This window comes from Phyllobates terribilis, unplaced genomic scaffold, assembly GCF_046119375.1.
Source record: "Phyllobates terribilis strain yellow unplaced genomic scaffold, ASM4611937v1 Scaffold_1__5_contigs__length_1240528914, whole genome shotgun sequence".
In the NCBI taxonomy this organism is placed as follows: domain Eukaryota; kingdom Metazoa; phylum Chordata; class Amphibia; order Anura; family Dendrobatidae; genus Phyllobates; species Phyllobates terribilis.
Window position 1 is genome coordinate 322055050 of NW_027362761.1, and position 26188 is coordinate 322081237.

At 42.8% G+C, this 26188-nt stretch overlaps 1 protein-coding gene across 11 annotated transcripts in view; it reads right to left on the reverse strand.

Moving 5' to 3' along the window:
- FBRSL1 (fibrosin like 1) overlaps positions 1 to 26188 on the reverse strand; it is a 596278-nt gene that overhangs the window by 423954 nt on the left and 146136 nt on the right. The window lies entirely within an intron of this gene.

Consider the following 26188-nt stretch of genomic DNA (forward strand, 5'->3'; position numbering starts at 1 on the left):
TCCACTATACTTTCTCTGCGTATGTTTCATTGCTGGTTTTGACTTACAAATAGTGATGCAAAATATTGATAAAACTGCTACTGTGAGAAAGTGGCCTCGGTCTACTGACACGCAACCATTCACATAATAGATAAACCGCCAAAACAAAACGGCTATGCTTCTACTATGCGTGCCCTGCAGGTTACGCAGAGCCCATCTCACCTTCTCAAATATGCAGAGGTCTGCCTTTCTTTCAGGATTTCTTTCAGAGCCAAGGAAAAATAAGGCAAAGCAATTTCCTGATTGGAAATAGGAAATTAGCTTTGGAACAAATTCAGGAGCTGCGCTGCACATAGCTCAACATAAAATTAGAAACAGAAGTTTAATTGAAAGATCGTGAATATTTTGAGAGTCTGATAGGTTGCACTTGGTATGAGGAAAGAATGTGAATTCCTCCGGGACTAAGAGAATTATAGAGCTTAGCCACACTAAATCCAGCAGGGTTAAATCTATCAGATGGCTGCACTAACTTGGCTTGTCAGATAACTAAAGAAACAAAAAAGCCCAATACGACAATTGTTTCCTCATTAATTTCTTTTTAGAACAATAGTAATATGATAATATAAGTATGGAAATTACCCAATAATAGCACCAATTGCATATAATAAGCCATGAGCATATCAACATCACATGTGCACCAGTGATCAAGTCCAAGAGTTTAGGGAGCAATCTGAAGATCAGAAGTGTAAGCATATAAAGGATTGCTGAGATTAGAAAACCCCAGTTGCTTCCTATGTACTGTATCTGGTACTGCTGCTCAGCCCCATTCACATACAAGCAGTTGCGGTTTCCTAATGTTACATAAACCCTTTTAATTGAGTTAAAGTAGCCAATACTAAATTAATGCACAATCCTAGACATTAACGTTTGGGTCAGAAAAAAACTCATTAAAAAAAGCAACACTGATGACATGTTCTCAAATTCTGTTAAGAAGGATCCGATATTAGATTTCTTAATATCAACTGTATACATTTTTAGGCTATGTGCCCACGTTGCGGAAATGCTGCATATTTTTTACGCTTCTCCCTGGCAGGAAAAACGCATGCGGTTTTTACATGCGTTTTTCCCGCCAGGTAGAAGCGTTTGTCAAGCGTTTTTGCATGTATTTCCGCATGCGGGTTATCAAGCGCTTTTCCGAGCGATTTTAGCATCACTTGGAAAAGTGCTTGACAACTTGTTCACACTATATAAATCCATGCAAGCCGCATGGATTTATAGTAGTGTGACCAAGTTACTTAAAAAAAAAGAATAAGAATGGTAAAAATTAATAAAAATAAAGTTTATACTCACCTTCCGATGTCTTCCCGGTGTTTTGTCTGCTCCATTCGGTGTCTTGCACTGCTTGCGATGGTGTGAAGGACCTGCGGTGACGTCATTGAGCCATGTGATGGGTCACATGACTCGGTGACGTCATGGCAGGTCCTTCACATCAACGCGAACATTGCAAGACACTGGACGGAGCAGACAAAACACCGGGAAGACATCGGAAGGTGAGTGTAAACTTTATTTTTTATTATAAATTATTTTTTTTACAGTTTCTATGGTACCCAGGTCTGGATGAGAGTCTCCCCTCCTCCAGACTTGGGTACCATCCGCACATAGAAACGCATAATATCCGTGTGTACAAATGTACTGACACGGATATTATGCGTTTCAATGCAAGTCAACGGCAGCGATTACGCTGCGTGTCCGCAAAATTAATGGACATGCTGCGGATTTTTGAGCGCAGCATAAACGCTGCGGAAAAATCCGCAACATGGGCATTGACATTGCGGCTTGTCATTGGGGACCATGGGGGGCGGATTACCAAGCGTTTCCCAAGCGTTTATGCTGCGGAAATTAAGCAGCATAAACGTTTGTAAAACGCTACGTGGGCACTCAGCCTTAAATAGATCTCTAAACCTGATGAAGCTGGTGAATTTACTTAAAAATCCATGGCAGAATGGTTGTGTAATCCTAATATTAAAATTAGCATTTTATGTTTCGGCCTGATGAGCTCTTGATATCAAGTGTATTCTATCTCCACCAAGCAAACCTGACTGACAGCTGCATCTTGTACTGAGCAGTGCGACATTTCATCAACAGCAGGAGGATGAAGGGACGCTGAGCGGCTGTCACTCAGGCCAGGTGGGTGCAGACTGAGCTACACTTTCATGAAAAATTATACAGTAAATCTGACATTGATATTTCAACTAATTCATAAGAGGATGTGAATCTGGTGAGTGACTACTTTTACTGGTGGGGAAGAAAATAAAGAAGTCTTTAGACCATTGCTCCTACATGTCAGTCCTGGAGTCACCCTTCCCCAAAGGTCACATTGTCAGGATTTCCTTACTACTACACAGGTGATGTAATAATGGTCAGTGAATCAGAAATTGCCATGGGTTATCTGCAGGAAGGTCTATTGTAGGACATGATCGATGGGTCTCTGTCCGTCATAGCAGAGCTACTGGGTCATAGACTCCGGTGTGCTATGCCAAGTGACTTCTGTCACTACAAGTAGCGGTTTTCCCCTGTAACTGGGGCTCCTATGGATGTCCCAATTACAGTGGAAAAAATGAGAGATAAATACAAGTAAATTATATTCCTTCATATCTTTTATGATCTCTTGGGGATATATTGTATTGTGCAAAAGTTTTAGGCAAGTGTGAAAAAAATGCTGTAAGGGTATGTGCACACGATGCAGAAATGAAGCAGAAAATTTCTGCATCATTTCTGCATCTCCCTGGCAGAAAAAACGCATGCAGATTGTGCATGCGTTTTTCCTGCAGAATACATGCGGATCCACATGCAGATTCACATGCGTTTCCGCATGCAGATTGACAAGCGCTTTCCAGGCGATTTTAGCATCACCTGGAAAGTGCTTGACAACTAGGTCACACTGTATAAATCCATGCAAACGGCATGGATTTATATAGTGTGACCCGAGAGAGTGTATATACTTACCTCCGATGGCCCGCGCTGTCCTGCATTACAAAGTTCCCGGCTGCCGGCAACTTTGAATTGAAAGACCTGCCGACGTCAGCGTCACGTGACCCGTCACATGACTCTGACGTCAGCGCAGGTCCTACAACTCACTGCAAGTGCCGGGAACCAAGCGGGAGCGCTGCGCGGGCCGACAGAAGGTAAGTATACATTTATTTTTTATTTTATTCTTTTTTTACAACTTTTTTAATGGTACCTGGGTGTGGATGAGACTCTCCTCCACACTCGGGTACCATCCGCATATTAGAACGCGCCAATAGCGCAAGTACAGATGCTGTCTTGCGGAATTGGCGCGTTCTAACGCAAGTCAATGGCGGCGAAATCGCCGCGTTTCTGCAAAATTAATTGACATGCTGCGGATTTTTGACCGCAGCGTTCACGCTGCGGAAAAATCCGCATCATGGGCACAGCACATGCGGATTTCCATTGGGTAACATTGCTGCCCTTCTACCATGCGTTTTTCATGCGTTTCCGCGGCGTTTACGCAACTGCAAAAACGCCGCGGAAACGCATGAAATACGCATCGTGTGAACTCAGCCTAAGGCTGTGTGCCCACGTAGCATTTTTCAAGCGTATATGCTGCGGAATTTCCGCAGCGTAAACGCTTGAAAAACGCATGTATATCCGCACCCCATGGTCCCCAATGGGATTCCGCAAGTTCTATGCACATGCTGCGGATTTTTCCGCAGCGTTTAGGCCGCGTTCAAAAATCCGCAGCATGTCATTTAATTTTGCGTTTCCGCAAGCGGAATTGCCTTTGTCCAATGCATAAAAAACGCAAGGCAATTCTGCATGTGGAAAACGCGTGATAAACGCGCGAAAAATGCGCGATAAACGCGTGCGGAATTCCGCATGCGTTTTTCCGGGAGAGGACTTGCATTTATGCAGCAGAAATTTTCTGCTTCATAAATGCAACGTGGGCACATAGCCTAAAAGTAAGAATTCTTTCCAAAATAGAAGTGTAAGGCTATGTGCCCACGTTGCGGACCTGAAGCATATTTTTTACGCTTCTCCCTGGCGGGAAAATCGCATGCGGATATTACATGCGGTTTTCCCGCCAGGTAGAAGCGTTTGTGAGGCGTCTTTGCATGCATTTCCGCATGCGGGTTATCAAGCACTTCTCCAAGCATCACTTGGAAAAGTGCTTGACAACTTGTTCAGAATGGTAAAAAATAAAAAAATAAACTTTATACTCACCTTCTGATGCATTCTCTGCCCCGTCCGGAGGCTTGAGCGGCTCACGCTGTTGTGTGCAGGACCTGCGGTGACGTCATTGAGTCATGTGGTGGGTCACATGACTCAATGACGTGGCAGGTCCTTCAGACAACAGCGCGACGGAGGGAAAACATCAGAAGATAAGTATAAACTTTATTTTATTCTTTTTTTTACAGGTTCTTTGGTACCCAGGTCTGGATGAGAGTCTCCTCTCATCCAGACTTGGGTACCATCCGCACATTGATTCCGCTGCGTTTCCGCAAAATTAATGAACATGCTGCGGATTTTTGACCGCAGCATATACGCTGCGGAAAAATCCGCAGCATGGGCATTGACATTGCGGAATGCCATTGGGCACCATGGGGTGCGGATATACATGCATTTTTCAAGCGTTTACGCTGCGGAAATTCCGCAGCATATACGCTTGAAAAACGCTACGTGGGCACACAGCCTTAGGCTGAGTTCACACGATGCGTATTTCATGCGATTCCGCGGCGTTTTTGCAGTTGCGTAAACGCCGCGGAAACGCATGAAAAACGCATGGTAGAAGGGCAGCAATGTTACCCAATGGAAATCCGCATGTGCTGTGCCCATGATGCGGATTTTTCCGCAGCGTGAACGCTGCGGTCAAAAATCCGCAGCATGTCAATTAATTTTGCGGAAACGCGGCGATTTCGCCGCCATTGACTTGCATTAGAACGCGCCAATTCCGCAAGACAGCATCTGTACTTGCGCTATTGGCGCGTTCTAATATGCGGATGGTACCCGGGTGTGGAGGAGAGGAGAGTCTCCTCCACACCCAGGTACCATTAAAAAAGCTGTAAAAAAAGAATAAAATAAAAAATAAATGTATTCTTACCATCTGTCGGCCCGCGCAGCGCTCCCGCTTGGTTCCCGGCACTTGCAGTGAGTTGTAGGACCTGCGCTGACGTCAGAGTCATGTGACGGGTCACGTGACGCTGACGTCGGCAGGTCTTTCAATTCAAAGTTGCCGGCAGCCGGGAACTTTGTAAAGCAGGACAGCGCGGGCCATCGGAGGTAAGTATATACACTCTCTCGGGTCACACTATATAAATCCATGCTATTTGCATGGATTTATATAGTGTGACCTAGTTGTCAAGCACTTTCCAGGTGATGCTAAAATCGCCTGGAAAGCGCTTGTCAATCTGCATGCGGAAACGCATGTGAATCTGCATGTGGATCCGCATGTATTCTGCAGGAAAAACGCATGCACAATCTGCATGCGTTTTTTCTGCCAGGGAGATGCAGAAATGATGCAGAAATTTTCTGCTTCATTTCTGCATCGTGTGCACATACCCTTAATAGGCTATGAATTAATAGAATGCAAAGTGAATGAAAAACAAAGAAATTAAATCAAATCAATATTTGCATGAACTCAGAACAGCCAGCAACCAGTGGCACCCAGATACACCCATCCACTGTTTGGAGAAGTTTGGACAGAAGTGGTCTTCATGGAAGAAGCCAGAAAGCCAGACCTTTAATATAGAAACAAGGCCATGTGACTCCTCTATACACAAAAACTTAGGAACTGGGGTGCAGAAAATGGAAACAGGTGCACTGGATTAATGAGTCTAAATATCAAATATTTGCCTGTAACAGAAGGAATTTTATTCCAGGGCTGTGGAGTTGGAGTCGGTGTCCATTTTGGTAGAATAGGTATAAAATGGACCGACTCCGAAATTATATAATAAATAGGGTACAGTAGTTCAAAGCAGTATGTGCGGTAAATTTTTTCATAAGAATTTGGGAAAGTTAAGAAATGTCCTATAAATTTCCGTTCTGTTCCTGATCCAAGGATCTCACCTTTTAGTTGAGATTAATCTGTGCTGCACTTTATTTACATGCTCAGTAGTGAGGGAGTGCTGTGGAGTCGTGGTCGGAGTCAGGGAAATTAAGGAGTCGGAGGTTTTGACTCCACAGCCCTGATTTATTCTCCGAATAGCTGGAGTGTGGTCTAATGATGAGTGTTTGTAGATAACAGTGAAACAGGGTGGATAATCCCTGCAAGTGTATGGCAGCATTTCAAAAACCTGAGTTGGGGATTTCAGAAGGATTAATGGTGTCTTCAATACTGAGAAATACAAGTAGATACTTAGCCATCATGAAATACAAATCAGAGGCATCTGATTTATTCCAAATGTATTCTGCAGCAGGATAATGACCTCAAACTTACAGCCAATTTTTTTTTTTTTTTTAAACAGCCTCTGGCTTGATCTCGAGCCATGACAACTTTATGGATGAATAATCTGTAGGAAGATCAATCTTGTGCAGCCTAGATAGGTCCACGAGGGTCTTCTTCACCATTATCTTGATTGTTTAATACTATCGAGTTGCTGGTCTTCCTCTTCGCCATGTTCCTTCTATTCTGCCGGCCATGATGTCCTTCTCCAGTGATTGCCCTAATCGTATGTGTCCAAATTAGCTTTGTGACCCTTGCTTTGAGGGACATGTCTGGCTTCATTTGTTCCAAAATTGATTTGTTTGTTCTTCTTATCATCCATGATATTGATAACATCCTTCTCCAGCACCACATTTCAAAAGGCGTTGATTATTCTTCTGTCTTGTTTCTTCATCGTCCAGGTTTAGAATCCATAGGTTACCACAGAAAAGACCAAACTATGTATGAGCAGTGTCTTAGGTGCCAGTGAAATATTCCTCGATTAAGACCCATCTTCAGTGTAAAGAAGAACAAAGATTCCTGGAACTGATAATATGGTCCCCACAGATCCCTGATCTCAACATTATCGAGTCTGTCTGAGATTACATGAAGAGACAGAATGATTTGCGCAAGCCTAGCTCCACAGAAGATTTGTGTTTAGCTATCCAAAATATTTGGAAAATATTTGGAACAACCTCGCGGGAGAGTTCCTTCAAAAACTGTTTTCAATGACGAGCAGAGACCTTAATCTGCGCATGCGCCACCTCCGGCACCATTTTCCTGAAGCCCACTGCCAGGAGATCAATGTGCGTAGTGGGGACTCCTGCCTCGCACCACCAACATTTTCCTGAAGCCCACCACTGGAAGATCAATGGATCCTACCTTGCACCAACGGGACACCCCCCTCCTCCCAGTCTAGGGCCCGCAGCCGCTGGCTTCCTGTAGCGATGACCCTGCTCCTGCCTCCCGTGACCCCGCTCCACCACAGCGGTCCCCCTAAGTAAGCTAAATTTAGACTATAATATAGACCCCCATTTTCACATTAAAAATTATTCTTTATTCCCTACTTTCCTCCTCTAAATTTGGGGTGCGTCTTATTATCCGGTGCGTCTTCTAGTCCGAAAAACACGATAACACAAAACGCATCCACATAACCATTGAAACCTTGAGAATTCATTCAACAGTATATAAAAACTGCACAGTAATTTTTTCGTAACCCAAAACATCATCTCTAAAAATCAATACAATTTGTCCCACATAAAACATAGCCACATTAATGAAAAAGAGGAGAGGTAAAAAACTAAAATAAACATGGCTTGTCATTCAAGCCCATTCAGTTCTGGTCACTATGGGGTTAAATACAAATTTATATTATATACAAATTGGATCAAATTAAACATATCTTTATAAATAATTGCATACTAAATTATAGAATCAGGCCAGTAATTCAGCATGATCAAAATGGTTGACATTTCACCATATTGATTGCAAATATGTCCCAACATGAGAACCACAGAACGGCACAGAGATAGGTTAGAGAAGCATAATTCATGACCGAGAATAGAGATGAATTATAATTTTTCAATGATAGGAGCGTACAATGGTTATTACTAAAGAAACGGCAGATCGTAAGTGCTACAGGTCAAATATAGAATTAAACCCTTGCTTTTTTTTGGAGGGGGGGTGGGAATTTTAGTCCATGCAGGCTAGTTAGTACTTTTGAGTGAAACACACATGCTAGCTGTATCTAATTCCGATCCATACAATCTATGTAATACTGTACAGAATCACCACCGGAGATGGCCACAGCTATATCAACCTGCGAACACGAAGGCATCCTGCAGGAAGTGAAGTGTGTGCGCTTCTACTGTTTTCAATGGAGTCTGCACTATTGAACAATGAATAACACGGGAAATCACTTCATAAACCGCTATAGTGATCAGAAATGGAGGAAACTGTTGTAGACAGAAACAGTAGATTATAGATGAGGGGATGATGATCGGCAAAATAATCTGTTTGTTTATCCATCATCTGGACAAGTAGGTGTGAGAGTCAATCAAAACGACAGTATAAAATGCACTATTCAAAAAAGGCACAATGGAGAATGACAATACATAACATGTAGATACAATACATAACATGTTCACAAGCAAAGTGCATTCGCCTGTAACATACTCAGCCCCTCCTCACATGTGTGCCCCTTATTTTGCCTCAGCAGCGGTGCTTATATTAGCAGCAGTGAAAGAAGTCTACAGTTGTCAGCCTGAGCCTGGGACTGGGACCTACTCCAGACAAGAACTGAAAAATGAGCTTCTGGGCCTGAAGTCAGAAACTCAGAAAAGTCCTTCTGTCCTGGAAATGCCTAAAATTTTGTTTATTTTCCTTTACAGGTCACAAATCAAATCCTTTTTTTTATCTGTCTGGCAGCAAGTTAGTGGCTAGCACCATTAAAGGATTTCAAAGTGAATGAGTCTATAGGCACAGGCTAATTAAATCCTAATTGTAAATTAACACTAAAAACATTACTTCAATAAGTGCCCTTGAAATATATCATATCATGAAAGAACTAAAACTCAAGCTCAGGGACAAACTTATTAAATCAAATAGAAAAGCTATAATCTAATTTATCTTTAAGATTTTATCGATCTACATAAAGAACTAATCATTACACATCCAATTATGTATGTGAGATTGGGATATTGTGTGACTGGCTGTATCATATACAGACAGGATTCAGAAACTTATCTGATGGGAAATAAAACAGAGCTATGGAAGTGAAGGGGTGAGGTGATATTCCTAAACAGAATAAACTTTCCATTGAGTAATCTGGCGGAAGCCCCAACCTCATCCATATAACATCATTCAGCTAATGTAAATAGTATGGGGAATATTTCAAGTTCTTTCAAGTGCATCTGTAAATATTATCATTCACTTCTTTACGTCAGACCGCTTTCATTTTAGTATAACTGGCACGTTATGAAAGATACAACTATTTATGTTCCTAGTACAAATAAAGCAGGCATTAAAGTGCCTGAGGTGATCTTTTAAGGGATACAGTTGGTCATAGATATTAGATTTACTATCTGGTCCCTCCAGATTTAGAATATCCTTGGCATCTGACAAATTACTAACCAGGAGAATTAAAGGGTAACTAAACGTTCAAGTACATTTTCAGAATATGTGGTCATATAGGAATAACAGCATTCCTTGCCATTATCTGACTTGTATCCTGCACGGTTACCATTTTTCATATCTGCTGCCTCGGTCTGTTAATTTGCAATTGACTCTAAGCTGGTGGGAGCAACTAGCTGCTGTGCCCTCTCACATTTACATAGAAATGGATTCCTGCTCTTCATTCATATTTTAGCACACAGAGAGAAGAAGCAGCATGGACGACAATATATAGCAGTACTGAACAGTGTAGCTGAGAAACCATCTCTGTAATAAAATATTTATTACAAAGCTCATCACAAACGGTTTCTCCCTCTACTTTTTTTTTTTTTCCACTTTGCTCCTTGCTCCTTAAGAGTGCTTTCACATTGCGCTTAGTGACACGTTCGTGGGTCCCATTGAGGCTCGCGTCCAACCCCCCCCCCACAAAACGGGATTCTGACTTATGCGCCGAAGGACCCATAGACTATAATGGTGCCGGCAGAGCAAACACGCCCTTTGCCATGCATCATTTTTGGGCGTAAATGCATACTAGAGGCAGACACATTCTACTACGCCCGAGTGTCCGTCTCCAGAAAGTGTACACGCCCAAAAATGATGCACGGCAGAGCGCACGCTCACTCTGCCGGCACCACTATAGTCTATGTCCCCATCGGCATACAAGTCAGAATCCTGTTTTGCAGGATGGGGGTTTGTACGTATGGCCCCACGGGGCCACCAAGAGCATAGCTAAAAGCAATGTGCAAGAATAGAAGGAAAGGCAGCACACACCCAGTCTTCGTTAAAACGTTCCTTTATTTTTGTGTGCAGGACAAGTTGAAGCGCCGGAAGGCAGCGAAACGGCCATTGTCCCTTTTTACCTCTCCCCCGCATACCCTTCGGGGTCTCAGTCCAATGCTGCACGCTGAAATGCTCCGCACACAAAAATAAAGGAACGTTTTAACGAAGACTGGGTGAGTGCTGCCTTTCCTTCTATTCTTGCTTGTGATTGAAATATTTCTTGGATGTGCACCACCGTTTAAGTCTTGAAGCACACAGTCTGAATTATGCCCTGGTGATTGATCTTCTGAAAAAACAGCATGGTGCCAGAATGTTTCTCTTGCATTTAAAAGCAATGTGCAACCACCCTTATCTCCTCCCCTTGCAATAGAGTATAATAGGAAGTGTAGCATGATACCTCACTGTGGTTGACTATATTATCTTGAACATGATGAAGTTGAGCTGTTATTAGAGTGGATGGTGAGCTCAGGGAGCAATGGAAAATAATGTAAGTAGCTAATAAGCAGAGTTTAAAAAGAGACAAAAAGAGAAAAAGCAGATTTCTCTGAAAAGATGCATTACAACTTTCGCATTTACCAATAGAGGTCTTATTACAGAAATATTCTTCTCTAGTAGTATTGTGTCCTGTAGAGAATATGTTTCTGCATGGAGGACCCTACAGGCATGGCTTTGTGCATGAGATTTACGGCTTGGCAAACACTGGGAATAGCCAACAGACCGGGTGCCAGAACCGCGGGGAAGTGCCGGGGCCCTGAGTAGGCGGGGGGGGCCCACTTGCCATCGGGCACCCCACCGTGCTATGGGACCCATAAGCGGAGGAGAGCGGTGTCAGCGCCTGCTCCCACCAGCTTGCTCAGGGCCCCGGCAGCCGGCACAATACTTACCTCTCCCTGTGCCTCTGCAGCAGGTCCGGTCTCTTCTGCATCCTCCGACTGTGACGTCTTTCCAAAGCGCCCTCTGCTGAGCCGTCACAGCGGGGCATTATGGGGGGGGGGGGGTGACATCCTGCATGGGGCATTATATGGGGGGGAAGTGACATCCTGCATGGGCATTAGAAGGGGGGGCATCATAAGGGAGGAACAGCTTGCATGGGGCATTATAAGGGGGGACAACAGCCTGCATGGGGCATTATGAAGAGGCCAGTATTCTGTATGGAGCGTTATATGGGGGGCCAGTATCCTGCATGGAGCATTTTATGGGGGCCAGTATTCTGTCTGGAGCGATTCGCCGGTGATGTAATGTAAGAAGTGAAATCTTTGGCCTTATATATTTCTCTGCTGTATCTGTGCATCATTAATCGTGGTATGTGTTAACGGGGCCCACTGAGACTCTTTCGCCCTGGGCCCACAAAATCCTGGAGCCGGCCCTGATAGACAAGTCCAAGAATTACTCCCAGGCACATGTTTATTAGTAAATGTGGCACATGTGGGGATTTTTTACTAATTTGATCATCTTCTTTCTACCTTTTCTGACCAGTCATATATTTTGGGTCTTTTTTTAAAAAAAATAATAATTTTTGATACATAATACATGTCAGATGTATCTATTAGAAGAAACCGTACTAAAAAATATTAGTTAAAAAAAATAGTTCAAAATCATTATTGCTCTTGTTTGCAAAGTTTGTTAGTTTTATGTTTGTCAGATGGAAAAGATAACCCAAGGACTCATGAGGAAACTAGATAAAGATAATCAGAAATTGTACATAATTAATGTTTCTAAGATTATTCAGAGATTGTACCAAGAGCAAAGTATTTTCTGGCATCATAAAGACATTAAAACAGCATTGCAATAGTTATGGTAAAGACCAGTCGTAGTTATAAAGTTAATGATAATGGGCGAAATCAGAGTTGGATAATCAGGTCCTGTGCCAAAAATAGGTTGTAAACCTATGACTGCTACTGCCCTTGTATAAATAATGGCCAGCCTGGAAAAGCATGAGTCATCCGCTGCTGTTTAAATGAAAAAAAAAAAAAGCTGCTAAAACATTTAAAGGGTTTTTTTTAGTGATTTTGTTTAAAATGTGGCAATATCTATATTAAATAACAAAAAAAAAACATGACATTTTGTGGTTTTTACTCTGATCACTGAGCTTTATAATAGACTGACACTTCGTTTTCTATAGAGATCACTTTTCAGATGTTGTTCTCTCGTATCAGTCACTGGGCATGTCCAGAAAATTCCTCCATAGCAGTCAATAAGCATCCCCATTTCACATGGTCCATAAAGTTGCTGAGACTAGGTCAATTTAGTGTTGAGTTTAGAAATGTACTAACATCAAAATAAAATGGTTACATATTAATTATTAGCCATGTATATATAATTCATATATTAAATGCATAGCTTGCTGTATATTTACTTTCACAGGAATTTTAAAAAGTTTGGAAATTTAATTATATACATAGCTTTGTTTTATCAATTTAATGCCTTAACCACTTCGCGCCAGAGCCTGTTTTTGCCTTCGTGACCGGGCCAATTTTTTCAATTCTGACCACTGTCACTTTATGAAGTAGTTACTCTGGAACGCTTCAACGGATCCCCCTGATCAGGAGAATGTTTTTTCGTGACATATTGTACTTCATGATAGTGGTAAAATTTCTTCGATATCATTTGCGTTTATTTGTGAAAAAAAATCGGAAATTTGGCGAAAATTTTGCAATTTTCAAACTTTGAATTTTCATGCCCTTAAATCAGAGAGATATGTCACACAAAATAATTAATAAATAACATTTCCCACATGTCTACTTTACATCAGCACAATTTTGGAAACAAAATTTTTTTGTTAGGAAGCTATAAGGGTTAAAAGTTGACCAACGATTTCTCATTTTTCCAACAAAATTTACAAAAACATTTTTTTTAGGGACCACATCTTATTTGAAGTGACTTTGAGGGGCCTTTATGACAGAAAATACCCAAAAGTGACACCATTCTAAAAACTGCACCGCTCAAGGTGCTCAAAACCACATTCAAGAAGTTTATTAACCCTTCAGGTGTTTCAAGGGAATTTTTGGAATATGGAAAAATTAAATGAACATTTAACTTTTTTTCACAAAAATGTTACTTTAGACACAATTTTTTTTATTTTCACATAGGTAACAGGAAAAAATGGAATACACAATTTGTAGTGCAATTTCTCATGAGCGCGCTGATACCCCATATGTGAGGGAAAACCACTGTTTGGGCGCACGGCACGGTTCAGAAGGGAAGGAGCGCCATTTGACTTTTTGAATGTAAAATTTGTTTGAATAATTAGCAGACGCCATGTTGCGTTTGGAGAGCTCCTGATGTGCCTAAACAGTGGAAACCCCCCACAAGTGACACCATTTTGGAAACTAGACCCCTTAGGGAACTTATCTAGATGTGTGGTGAGCACCTTGCACCCCCAGGTGCTTCACAGAAGTTTATAATATTGAGCCGTAAAAATAAAATTTTCACATTTTTCCCACAAAAAAATTTTTTCATCCCTTAATTTTGCATTATCATAAGGGTAACAGGAGAAATTGCACCAAGAAATTTGTGGTGCAATTTCTCCTGAGTACGCCGATACCCCATATGTGGGGGAAAACCACTGCTTTGGTGTACGGCAGGGTTCGGAAGAGAAAGGAGCGCTATGTTGGCTGGGATAGGTTGCAGACACCATGTCACATTTGAAGAGTCGCTGACATGCCGAAACAGCAGAAACCCCCACATGTGACCCCATTTTGTAAACTACACCTCTCAAGGAATTCATCTAGGGAAGTAGTGAGTATTTTTTAATTTTTAAATTTATACCATTGGGCAGTGAAGAAAACAATTATATTTTTGCCACAAAAAAATGTTTTACCCTCAGATTTTACATTTTCACACAGGGCAATGGGTAAAAATGGTGCCGAAATGTGTCACACAATTTCTTCTAAAAGTGGCAATACCCCATATGTGGCTGTATCGTACTGCTTAGCCATACGGCGAGATCGGGGAGGAACGGAGCGCTATTTGACAATTGGAGAACAAATTATTGCAGAATAGGCATTTGGATTTGGGAGCACAAAATTTTCTGAATTTCTTTTGGGGGGCAAGGGCCATTTCGCTTTTCCAGAGCCTTTCTGCTACCAGTAACTTGGAAGTCCCTTATATTTTTAACAGATGACGGACCTGAGTGGGGACTAGCTTTTTTTGAGGACTGAGTTGAAGCTTTTATTGGGAACATTTTACGTAACTTTTATCCGGCGCTCTAGGCTGAGCACTTACATCGGGGTTTCCATCTAAATTTCCAAGTGATGTAATTCAGATGAAACCCCTGCGGGATCCATTCACTGTAATGAGGCAGCAGAATTACTCTGGACTCCGTCTGGCCTCTGTTTAGCGGTGTCCTTTTTTTCCAGAAGTGCACAAAACTGTGGCCAACCGCACTTTTATGCACGCCTAAAAAAACTGACACCGTGGGATCACAGGCCAGATGGCATCCACAGTGGCCTATATCTGCCTCATTACAGGGAATCTTCCGCCATGGGTTCCGTCTGAATCACGTATTTCAGAGATTTACACGGAAACTCTGGTGTAAGTGCTCAGCGCAGAGCGCAGGATAAATGTGAGCAGAGCCTTACTGCGATCTTTGGGAGACATAATAAATCAGTAGCAGGTGAAGAATTGGTTTTATTTATTTTTTACGCGGTTCCTCGTGCGGTAAAAGTGATGAGATTACTTTATTCTTCGGGTCAGTACGTTTACAGCGATACTACACTTACTGTATATTTTTTTTATGTTTTGCCGCTTTTACACAATAAAACAATTTTATAGAAAAAATATTTTTTGTATCGCTTTATTCTGAGAGCTATAACTTTTTTATTTTTCGGCTGATGGAGCTGTATGGCGGCTTTTTTTTTGCGGAACAAGATGACGTTTTCAGGGGTACCATTTTTATTTCCATTTTGCTTTTTGATCGCATTTTTTTCCACTTTTTGTTTGGCGATATGATGAAAAAGCATAGTTTTTTGCTCCGTTTTTTATTACGGTGTGCACAGAAAGTTAATTAGTGTGACAGTTTTATAGATTGGGTTGTTTCGGACGCGGCGATACCAAATGTGTGTATTTTTTTTGTTTTTGCATAAATATACGGATTTATTGGTTTAATATTTTAAATTTATTTATTTTGTGATTTTTTTTTTTGAACAGTTTGAAAAAAATTTTTTGACTTTTTTTTTTACATTTTTACTTAGTCCCTGTATGGGACATTAATTTTCATTTTTCTTATCACTGTTCTCATGCAATGCAATAGACATGTATTGCATTGCATGAGAGCTTTGCTGACTGTTTCACAGTCAGTGTCTCCTGCTAGAGTTCAGCTGGAGGCTGAGCCTAGCAGGACACCATATAGGGCAGATCCGGAGGTGGTCATGTGACCTCCGACTGCCATAACAACAGCAGGTCCTGGAAGACATCAGGGGGCCGTCGGAGAGGTAAGTGGACGACCCCCTCTCCTCTCACTATCTTCTAAATGCCGCGATCACTATAGATCGCAACATATAGAAGATAGCAAAGGGTTAACATCATTGGGACCTGATCCAATCAGGTTCCGATGATGTCCCCTGTCAGAGCTGTCGCTCTGCACCTCACCCGCAGCACTTGCAGGATCCTGGGGGTCCTGAGGGCTGCGGGACCACCAACCGTTCATAAACGTCGGCGCTGCACAGAGCCCAGGCAGCGCCGACGTTTATGTATAGTGGGCGGTCGGGAAGCGGTTAAATCAACATTTCACTCCACTAAATTTGCTAGAACTCATTAAATTGGGGTTGTAAGGTCCAAACCAATGAGTCTGCAGTCACTTTGTATAACTGCAGACTTATGAATTCCCCTATATTCCCGTATGAACTGTGCGCTGTGAGGATTCGCATGTACAAGTTATACATACTCCCAGCCAGTGGGCGTGGCCAACTAGAGGGTGTGGCCTCACTTAATATAAGTGTATGGAGCAAGGCTGCGCCCACTAGTTGGGCTCTGGCTATAACTCATACATACCCTCCAGTCCCAACTCAGAAACCGGCAAATCCCCGCAGGGCACATCGCGTGTGCTGGGGGGGATTCAGAAGTCTGCAGTCTGTGTGACTGCAGATTTATTGGTTTGGACCGGACAACAACTTTAATAAAAATAAGAGAATTCTGAATGAGTTGGAATCAGAGGGTGAGAAAATATTGAAAATAAAAACAATTTAAAAAGATACTGATCAGTAACTGGTCTTAAGGGGAATTATTAATTACAGAGCAGCATTTGTCATATAATGTGGATTTCTAGAACCCCAAATTGTTAAACAAAGTTCCTAGCAGAACAGTGAAAACAACTTTTTACTATCATAGCACCACATAATATAATTAGCTAGACTACTTCAGAAAGGCATGTGCTAAGTGCGAACAAGTCCCATCCAATATCAAGTTCATAGAGGCCTGATTGAAATGTCTGTTGTCCCCTCACAGCACCCTTAATCCTGCAAAAAAGCAGTTACACGCATGTCTTCGAGCGTGTAAAGTGAACTTCTGCCTTCATTACGAGCCACTACCTTGCCAGCTTAGCACTATAACAGCAGCGCAGCGGGCCTGGAAGCGCTCAGCTGGTTACACTTCTGGGGCATGAAGTTCACTGTGCATGCCCAAAGTCATGGCTGAAACTGTGGGTGTAAGGGATTTAGGGCGTAGGTGAGGAGGCAGAGAGGACACTGCAGACATGTCAATCACCCCTGAGTGTCATTGGCTGGTTGGACTGGTCCACATTTCATGCAGGCCTTTTGGACTAGTCCAGTTAATTATAATATGTGTCACCACAATATTAAAGAGCTGATGATTTTACTGAGAACTTTGCCTAAATATTTGGGTTTCTAGCAATCAATGATAAATGACAAATGTGGGACTGTAATTACAATAGTTGAAGGGAGTAAATCCTGCTGTCAGGTTTAATTTAATTAGTGAAAAAAGCAACACATGAAACAAAATATGTTGGAACACCTCGACATTGCTATATTACTTATGAAGATACAAGCAATGGAATCAGTTCTGTGGAGTTGGAGTTGTGGAGTCATAGTCTGTGTCCATTTTGGTGGAGTCGGAGTCTGAGTCGGTATAAAATGGAGCGATCCAACTCCTAAATTATATAATAAATTGGGTACAGTAGTTCAATGCAGTATGTGCTGAATATTTTTTCATAAAAATGTGAAGTTGTATTCCAATAAATATATTTTATGTTCTATCTAAATAGCTTGATTATTGTATCATAATGGTGATGAAAAGCCTGATGCTACCATTTTACTACAGTAAATTTACCACTTAAACATGAGCCATGTATGAGGGAGTCAGAGTCAGGGAAATTGAGGTTTGGCTTACCAGCTCCACAACTCTGAATGGCACAAACGGTTAATTCTGGTTGCAGGATGAAGGACAGGTCACTTAATAAGGTTAACGTTACACAAGTGTATATATTTAATCCAGAAAACAATCAGAAGATTTGTCTTATGTATGCTGTGTGTCCATATTTTTACATCCGTACGGCATTTGTCCAAATACAGTTTCCTACGTTAATAATTGAGGTGCATCTGCAAAAATCATATACTATATACATGGATCCATATGACATCTGATTTTTTTTTTTAGCACCTATAGACTTAAATAGGCAACTCTCATCTGAAATGCGAGAGCTAACAGAATATACTGCAATTTTTTTCACATGCACATTTGATCAATGTGAAAAATAAAGTAATCTGAACAGTCCTAATAAATAACATTGGTCTGAATGCTGTCCGTGTGAAATCAGTTATTTTCATGGATAGCACTCTGACCAAAAATACAGTGGGGTGAATGTACTCTAATTTGAAGAACTTGGACCGAGAGTTCTCACCTTTAAATTTAGTAGGCAATACACACAACATTTATTAATAAAGAGGTTTGGTCATCTGTGAGTTCTCCATTTTCTACTTGTGTGGGCACCTAGATTCTCACAGTAATTGCATCTTTTCTGCAATTTTCTATGCTATAGCTGTTGCTTTTAGAGGTTTCTTGATGTTCACCTCCTTTGAGCCTGCTCTGTTCCAGCGTGTTTGCAAGAAGAATTTCTTTGCTCTCTGATTCAGATGGCTTTGAAGAGGGTTTGAAAAAAGAAAGGTTTCGCTTTTGCTTTACAAACACTTAGGCAGCCCTCGAGACCTTGTGGCACTTCATGTTCAACGTCAAGACTTATATCAATGCCTATACTTACTCAGGAGACTCCTGCTATATTACTCAACAACTTTTTCCAGGGATTCTTAAGACATAAATGGGTTAAATGCAGCTAAATAGTGTTATTATACAACCCAATGTACTGGCAGAGACAAAATAGTAGAATATAAACATTCAGCAGGCTTCAGAAATGCTTAGCTGCAAAGATTATATAGGTATAGCCAAAAGGTATTAAAGGGAATCTGTCACCCCCTGGTACTTTTCAGACCACTAATATGGGCATACAGATGACAGAAATGTGAATCTATACCTACCTGTATCGGCCATAATAGCGGTCTGGCTGGTTGCTGTGTAATAGCAGAAATTAATAAAAAAAACTAAGCTTCGCATCCCCCGGACGCCAAGAAATCCCCGCCTACTAGCCCTATTTCCATACTCACCCCACCTCCCCTGCACATCACAGGGCCCTGTGATGTGCAGTTCCCGCGCCTGCGCAGTTTCCTCTGTTCGGACGGCACTCTTCTCCCTGCCGTCAGTGTAGTGTTTTGCAGCAGGGAACTTGTGCGCAGGCGCTGGGAAGGCAGAGTGACTCACCGGCGCCTGCACACAAGTTCCCTGCTGCACGACACTACACTGATGGAAGGAAGAAGAGCGCCGTCCGTACAGATGAAACAGCGCAGGCGAGGGATCTTCCCAGGAACTGCACGTCACAGGGTCCTGTGATGTGCAGGGGAGGTGGGGTGAGTATGGAAATAGGGCTAGTAGGCGGGCATTTCTTGGCATCCGGGGGACGCGAAGCTTAGCAGAAATAATTTAATAAAAAAGCTATTACACAGCAACCAGACTGCTAATATGGGCCATACAGGTATGTATAGATTCACATTTCTATCACCTGTATGCCCATATTAGAGGTCTGAGAAGTCCCAGGAGGTGACAGATTCATGCAGCAGTGGCTGCAATCACGTAGGAATAAGTGACATGAACATATAACTGCTTAGAGAGGTTATAATTTACATTTTCTTGTAGGAAGAGAACGCTAGGGCACTTAATATGCCTTTCATCTTCCTGGTGTATTAGAGATGTGCTATTATGACATGTTTGACTTTACAGCAATCCTTCCATACCCAACAGGCCATAGAGTAATGGTATACCAAGTGCATTAGTGGGCGAAGCTGAGTTATATTATAACAAAGTAGCTGGCAAAAGCTTCAAGACATGTGAGCTGCACAAACAAAACCCTGTAATTTACTTGGGTTTCACAATCTCCGCTAATGTGGGTTTTTGGTGCAGACTGCGCAATGCAATTGTATTTTCTCCTGGATATCTTCTTGCATTACACACTCTGAATTTGTGGCACGTCATCAATGTTCTAGTGTACAGGAGGCCGAGTAAGCTATTGCCTCACCTGACTATGATAGATACAAAAAACACTTTAAGGTTAAGTGCACATGATGCCTTTGAGACGCTGATGTACGCTTCAAGTTTTTCCAAGGTATAGCAGCTTTAGGAAAGAGCCACCTGTCTTTTTCTCCTGAAGCGGCTTCACTGGTGGTTCTGCCAAAGTTTTTGCAGATGCACAGCAGTCATCCTCTTATATCTATGATTTTAAAGGGAAATCATAAGCCATCTACATGGGCATGCAGGTTATAGAAAGTTTAACAAAATGATATCTTGGTATCTGCAATCCAATGTTTTATTCCAGAGAAGTCCATGATTTTCAGGATAAGTAAATGAGCTGTTAAGATCTATGGGCCGGACACAGATCTCCCTGAGAATCTGCCTCCAGAGATTATTTTAAATTAAAGGAACATAACCAGTGTGAGACATGTAGATCAGGAAAAAACTGACAGCCATAATGTCTCACAGTAGTAACACCCCCTTTCATGTAAAACAAGCTCTGGAGGCAGGAGAGCTGTGTCCGGCCCATCGATCTTAACAGCTCATTTATGTATTTAGAAAAATATGATTTCTCTGGAATAAGACATTGGATCGCAGATTTCAAAGTGTTATTTTATTCAGCTTTCTATGACCTACATGCCCATATACATGGCTTAGGAGGATCGATCCAACTGACAGATTCCCTTTAACTATAACTAGCAGAAGCCACTCAAAGGATGAATATGTTACTTCTTTTAACCGTGTCACAGTTTCTGAAGCCTTAAAGGGGTTGTCCAGTCCAAACCGACAAGTCTGAAGTCACTCTGTGGGACCGCAAACTTATGAATCCCCCCAGAAGCACGCACTGTGCGCTGCAGGTATTCACTGGTTTCAGACCGGAGAACAGAGGGTTTGTATGAGTTCTACATACCCCCCGGCCAGTGGGCGCAGCCTCGCTCCATACCCTTGTATTATATATAGAGAGCGAGACTGCACCCACGGGCCGGGAGTATGTATAACTCATACATACCCTCCGTTCCCAGGTCTGAAACCGGCGAATCCTCGCAGTGCACAGGGCGTGCGTGGGGGGATTCATAAGACTGCAGTCTCACCGGTTTGGACCGAACAACCCCTTTAAGTGTTTGAAAGAAGTGAAAGAGCATGCAGGTTAGTAAGCTTCATACATTTAAAACGATTCACTTTTTTTTATATATTATTCCACAGATTACCGCTTTAGCTTATAATAACCAAAAGGGAGAAGAAACCCTGGGTGCATTAAGCAATTTGTGACAGTTTTTGGGCAAAAAAAGGTCAGAAATTTTGCCAAACATGCAAATGTAAAGGACATATTGATATTCATGCTATAGCAACTCCATTTTGTCTGCTTGTTTCAAAATCATGTTATTATCACTCCTTGCATAACATACTTCTTGCCTTCTTTTCTCATGCTTTACATGGAACTTTCTCACACTAACTTTTTCTCACAAGAAGATTTTGTCAGACACCCTGCTCCTGTTATCTGACTAGTCTAGGCCAGGATTGACCTTGCAAAATTTCCATCGTGCATCGAGCTAAAGATGATAATATGGCCATATATGTGTTTCCGTAATAATTGCACTAACGTTGGCTCAAGCCTGTAGTACTGTAGTATGGCTGTAAGTGATTGGACATTAATAAACTCAAAACAATATAAAATGGTAAGTAGAAATAAACAGGGTTAGAGATTCTTTGAATCCTCCCATACAGAGCACTGCCTCCGTTTGGTTTTCTGTGGATTGCAATCAACATAATAATTTGACACTCACTTGGTCAACCGTGAAGGGTTATTGCCCTCCCTCAACAGCTTGGAGCCGTGACTCGGATCCCTAACCAGGGACGTCCTACCACCTCTGGACGTCCACAAAGAGAGACTTTCTTTCAGCCTCCCCCACTGGAATTGGGACTGATCATCCCCCACAAAAAGCCACGGTAAGTGCACGAGTTCTTTACTAGTGATACTGACCGTTTGGCGTGGTTTCCACGTGGTGCGTGGTTGTTTTCAGTATCTCCGGATGTCTTGGTTGGATATAGTCAAAGGTGAGACTATAAGGGGTGTAGTCCCATTAGGGGTCTGATATTGATAACTTTCAAAGCAGTATCACCTCGGATTGACAAGTGCATATTATGTGAATCTTCCTTAACTTCTGACAAAGATCCTTAGGAGACTGAACACTGTTAGGTTCAGTCACGGCAGGTGATCGAAGATTGGGTAGGACACGCACACAGATATACACATATATCTATTGTCCGGAGAGCTGCGGACGAGAGTTCTCCTCCTTTCATCTGGGCGTTCGAGACTCCCCCCAACTGGAGGGGGTGAAATAAAGTCAGTGGAACAGCTGGGAGGTCCTGCCGAACTCGTGCTGTGCACAAAATTAAGGATCTTTGTTGGTTGAGAGGTGGCAGTAGTGATTAATCAATGTTTCCGTGGAGCAGAAAGAAATTGTCTCCCCTACACGAGGGAGAGGATGTGATGAATATCATGATCGGTCGAGAAGGGAAAAGATCATTTAAGAATGCACCAAAAGTGTTTAAGGTGTTAAATTTTCCTGTGGGAGGGAGACTTCAGCCTGTGTTGTGGGACGAAGGTATCCGGCAGAAAAGGGGTAGATTAGTTGACTGTGGATTGCTGGAAGACGCTGAAAAGTTTAGGAAAGTTGCACATGAGATTTGTGATGAAGGGTATGTTGAAATAGAAGGAAGGAAATATGTAGCGAAAACTAAAAAAGAGTAATGTCATTGTGTGGGTCGTACCCGGGTGGGTAGATTACAGTACGAGATAGATAAATGGCTTGTTGGAAAGTGCATACATGTGAAAAAAAGGCTGCGCTGAGTTTGTTGAAAGAAGGGAAAAAGTATGTGCAGAAACTTAAACAGTTAACTAAAATACGCGAGCTACCAGATAAGGGCCGGTTAATTATGAAGAAAAAGGGCAAGTTAGAGGATAAAGGATTGTTACAAATAGCTTTGGCTTGGTATAGAAGAGCAGAGAATTTGTCAAAGAAGGGTGGATGGAGGAAGAAAATACAGCCAATAAGGGAAAGATGCCATGTTATGTGTATTACAAAGATACTGCTCTCCAGCCACCGCCCGATAATGGCAGATGGGGGGGGGGGGAATGGACCTGTACTAATTGCAGTCAGCAGAATATTGTGTTGCATGTCACGTGCCCCGTCCAGGAGGCGCACCCCTTGCTACTACCCAAGCCACTCCTAGTGCCCCATCCTCATCTGTTATACCTATGTCCGCCCAATGTTCCAACCCTTCCTGCAGCCATGTTGCTACACCCATTGCATCACCTCCAGCCTCTGACCACGTGTCTCTTTGGTGGCGGCTATGTTGGCGCACCCTTCCTGTAGTGTGTTTCCTTCTGGTGGAAGCCAACTTGGCACACCCGGAATGTGTATGATGAAGATCATCATGTCAGTATGTTATACAAACGGTGGGACCAAAATATGATCCCCTGGATGTACCCAGGTCACAACACCTGCTTACAAAAACAATTCAAAACACCATAGCATACTCATCACAGCTTCATGCGGTCCCAACCCTAGCCCTGCCATTTATTTCCATCTGTATCTTTGCCTAATCAGTTTGCAAAGAACATGTCTAGCTGTCTGCTGCCGTGGCAGCTGGACAACTCTGAGGTAGTACTCTTACAATACGTGGATGATCTTCTTTTGTGCCCCCACGGAGCAAGTGTCCATCAGGGCCAGTGTTAGCCTCCTCAAGCATCTAGCAAAACTGAATTGTCGAGTCTCAGCCTCGAAACTTCAGTTTTGCCTCGGTCAAGTGGTTTTCTTAGGCCCACTGCCCTACTCAGGGTGCCAGACATCTCACAGAAGAAAGAAAGACGGTCATCTACCAGCTACCATTCCCAAAAGATCCCATAGAGCTGCAACGGTTCCTTGGACTATGTACATATTGCAGACAATGGATCCCAGACGCCTCACGTCTGATGCAGCCCCTATATGATGCATTAAAAGAAGACACTCTGGCTGATGTAAACAACAAGGACCACCAAGAACTGCTGCAACAAGCCTTTTGAGCAACTAAAGTCAAGGATAATGACAGCCCCTGCCCTTGGAAACCCAGACTAAGCTCAACCTTTCCATTTGTACGTCTCTGAGACGGGAGGGCATGCAGCCGGAGTACTCACGCAGAGACACTGTACAAAGCAGCGCCCAGTCGGTTATTACTCAGCGCATCTGGACCCAGTAGCCAGGGCCTCCCCCCCCTGTCACGCCACACAGCAGTTACTTGAGAAGACGACGGACATCATCCTTGGACATGAGACTCACATTTACGCTCCACACGATATAGCGGCTGTTCTGGCTTTACAGCAACCTAAACATCTGTCCACACAGAGACATCTGCGGCTGCAGTGTTCGTTGATTTTGCCAGAAAATGTGAAATTACACCGGTGCACCACCATCAACCCAGCCACCCTGCTACCAGCACCTGAAGGAGAGGGGAAAGAGTCTCCACCACATGATTGTCTGGAACAAATTACTGCGGAGTCAACTCCACTTGTTTTAGTGGGGGAAATACCCTTGGATGACCCAGAACTTACGTTATATACGGATGGATCAAGATATGCTGACAGCTCTGGCAGGTTTCATACTGGATATGCTGTCACAACTGAAGATACATTGGTAGAGGCTGCAGCCTTACCCCCCCAGTATGTCAGCACAGGAAGCCAAGCTCAAAGCTCTGATTGCTGCTTGTCAACAGGCCGAAGGAAAACATGTGAATATATTTACTGACTCGAGATAAGCCTTCGGGATTGCACATGATTTTAAAGGAAATCTGGGCATGCAGAGGCTTTGTCACAACTGCAGGTTCTCCTGTGAAAAATGCTGAAAGCGTCAGACAATTGATGGAAGCGGTGCAACTACCAAGACAGTTGGCTGTCGTAAAGGTAAAAGCTCATACCCGGCCAGATGCCCCTGAAGCAAGAGGTAATGCACTTGCTGATCTCCAGGCTAAGCGAGCAGCTCTTCTTCCGACATCCATGTCCATGGCTGTTACGCGGCAACAGGCCAAACAACTAAATTCCGTGCCAACCCAGGATCAATCTGCAGAAGAGCATCAACTGGTCCCTCCAATCACAAAGCTACGCTTCACACAGCAAAAAGTCTCTAAAGAAGAACGCCAGTCATGGAAGGAGGCAGGTGCTAAATTGATAGATGGCCTATGGAAAAAGGAACAACTGTATTGTTTACCTCGACTCCTATATCCAGCCGTTGGAGCCTGGGCCCATACACCGGTACATCGAGGGAAGAATCAAGCTTTGCTACTGGTACAGAAACTCTATTGGGCTCCAGGAATTTCCACCGTGTTGAGTGCACTGAACAAAGGTTGCACAATATGCCAAACCTGCAACCCAGGTAGATTACAGAATGTACCGACAAAACACCTTGCCAAACCAGAGTATCCGTTCCAACGATTGCAAGTTGATCACATCACTCTCCCTAAAGCAGGACGATATGAATACTGCTTAGTGGTAGTGGATATGTTTTCCAGTTGGCCAGAAGCATTCGCCGTTCCAAACATGACTGCTAAGACTACCGCCAAGAAGCTGGTCTCTGAAGTTGTTTGCCGGTATGGAGTCCCAGAAGTCGTCGAAAGTGATCAAGGACCAGCCTTTTCCTCATGCGTATATCAAGAAATACTTACCATGATCGGATCAACAGTAGCGTTACATACTCCTTACCATCCACAGTCAAGTGGCAAGGTGGAGAGATTGAATGGCATACTGAAAAGGCAATTAACCAAAATGATGCAGGAGACTACGGCCCAGTGGCCTGAGCTCCTTCCCATTGCACTATATCACATACGCACCACCCCCAAAGGGAAACACAAACTGTCACCCTATGAGATACTATTTGGGTCACAACCAGCTATAGCTCGATTTACCCCACAACAATTATCAGAAGAAACAGATCATGTTGTGCAATATGTGACTCACCTTGCCAAAGCCTTAACTAACACCCATGCGTTAGTATCATCTTCTATTCCAGATCCAGCTGATGCAGAAGGTTGTCATACCCTCAAACCTGGAGATTATGTGTATGTAAAGAAGCATTTTCGGAAACACGGACTAGAACCACTGTATGACGGACCATACCAAGTGTTCCTGACAACCCCAACAGCAGTAAAACATGAATTTTCTGAATAAAAGTCTAGGGATCCAACATGTGGCAATAAGGATGTTGGATATTGTAGCCC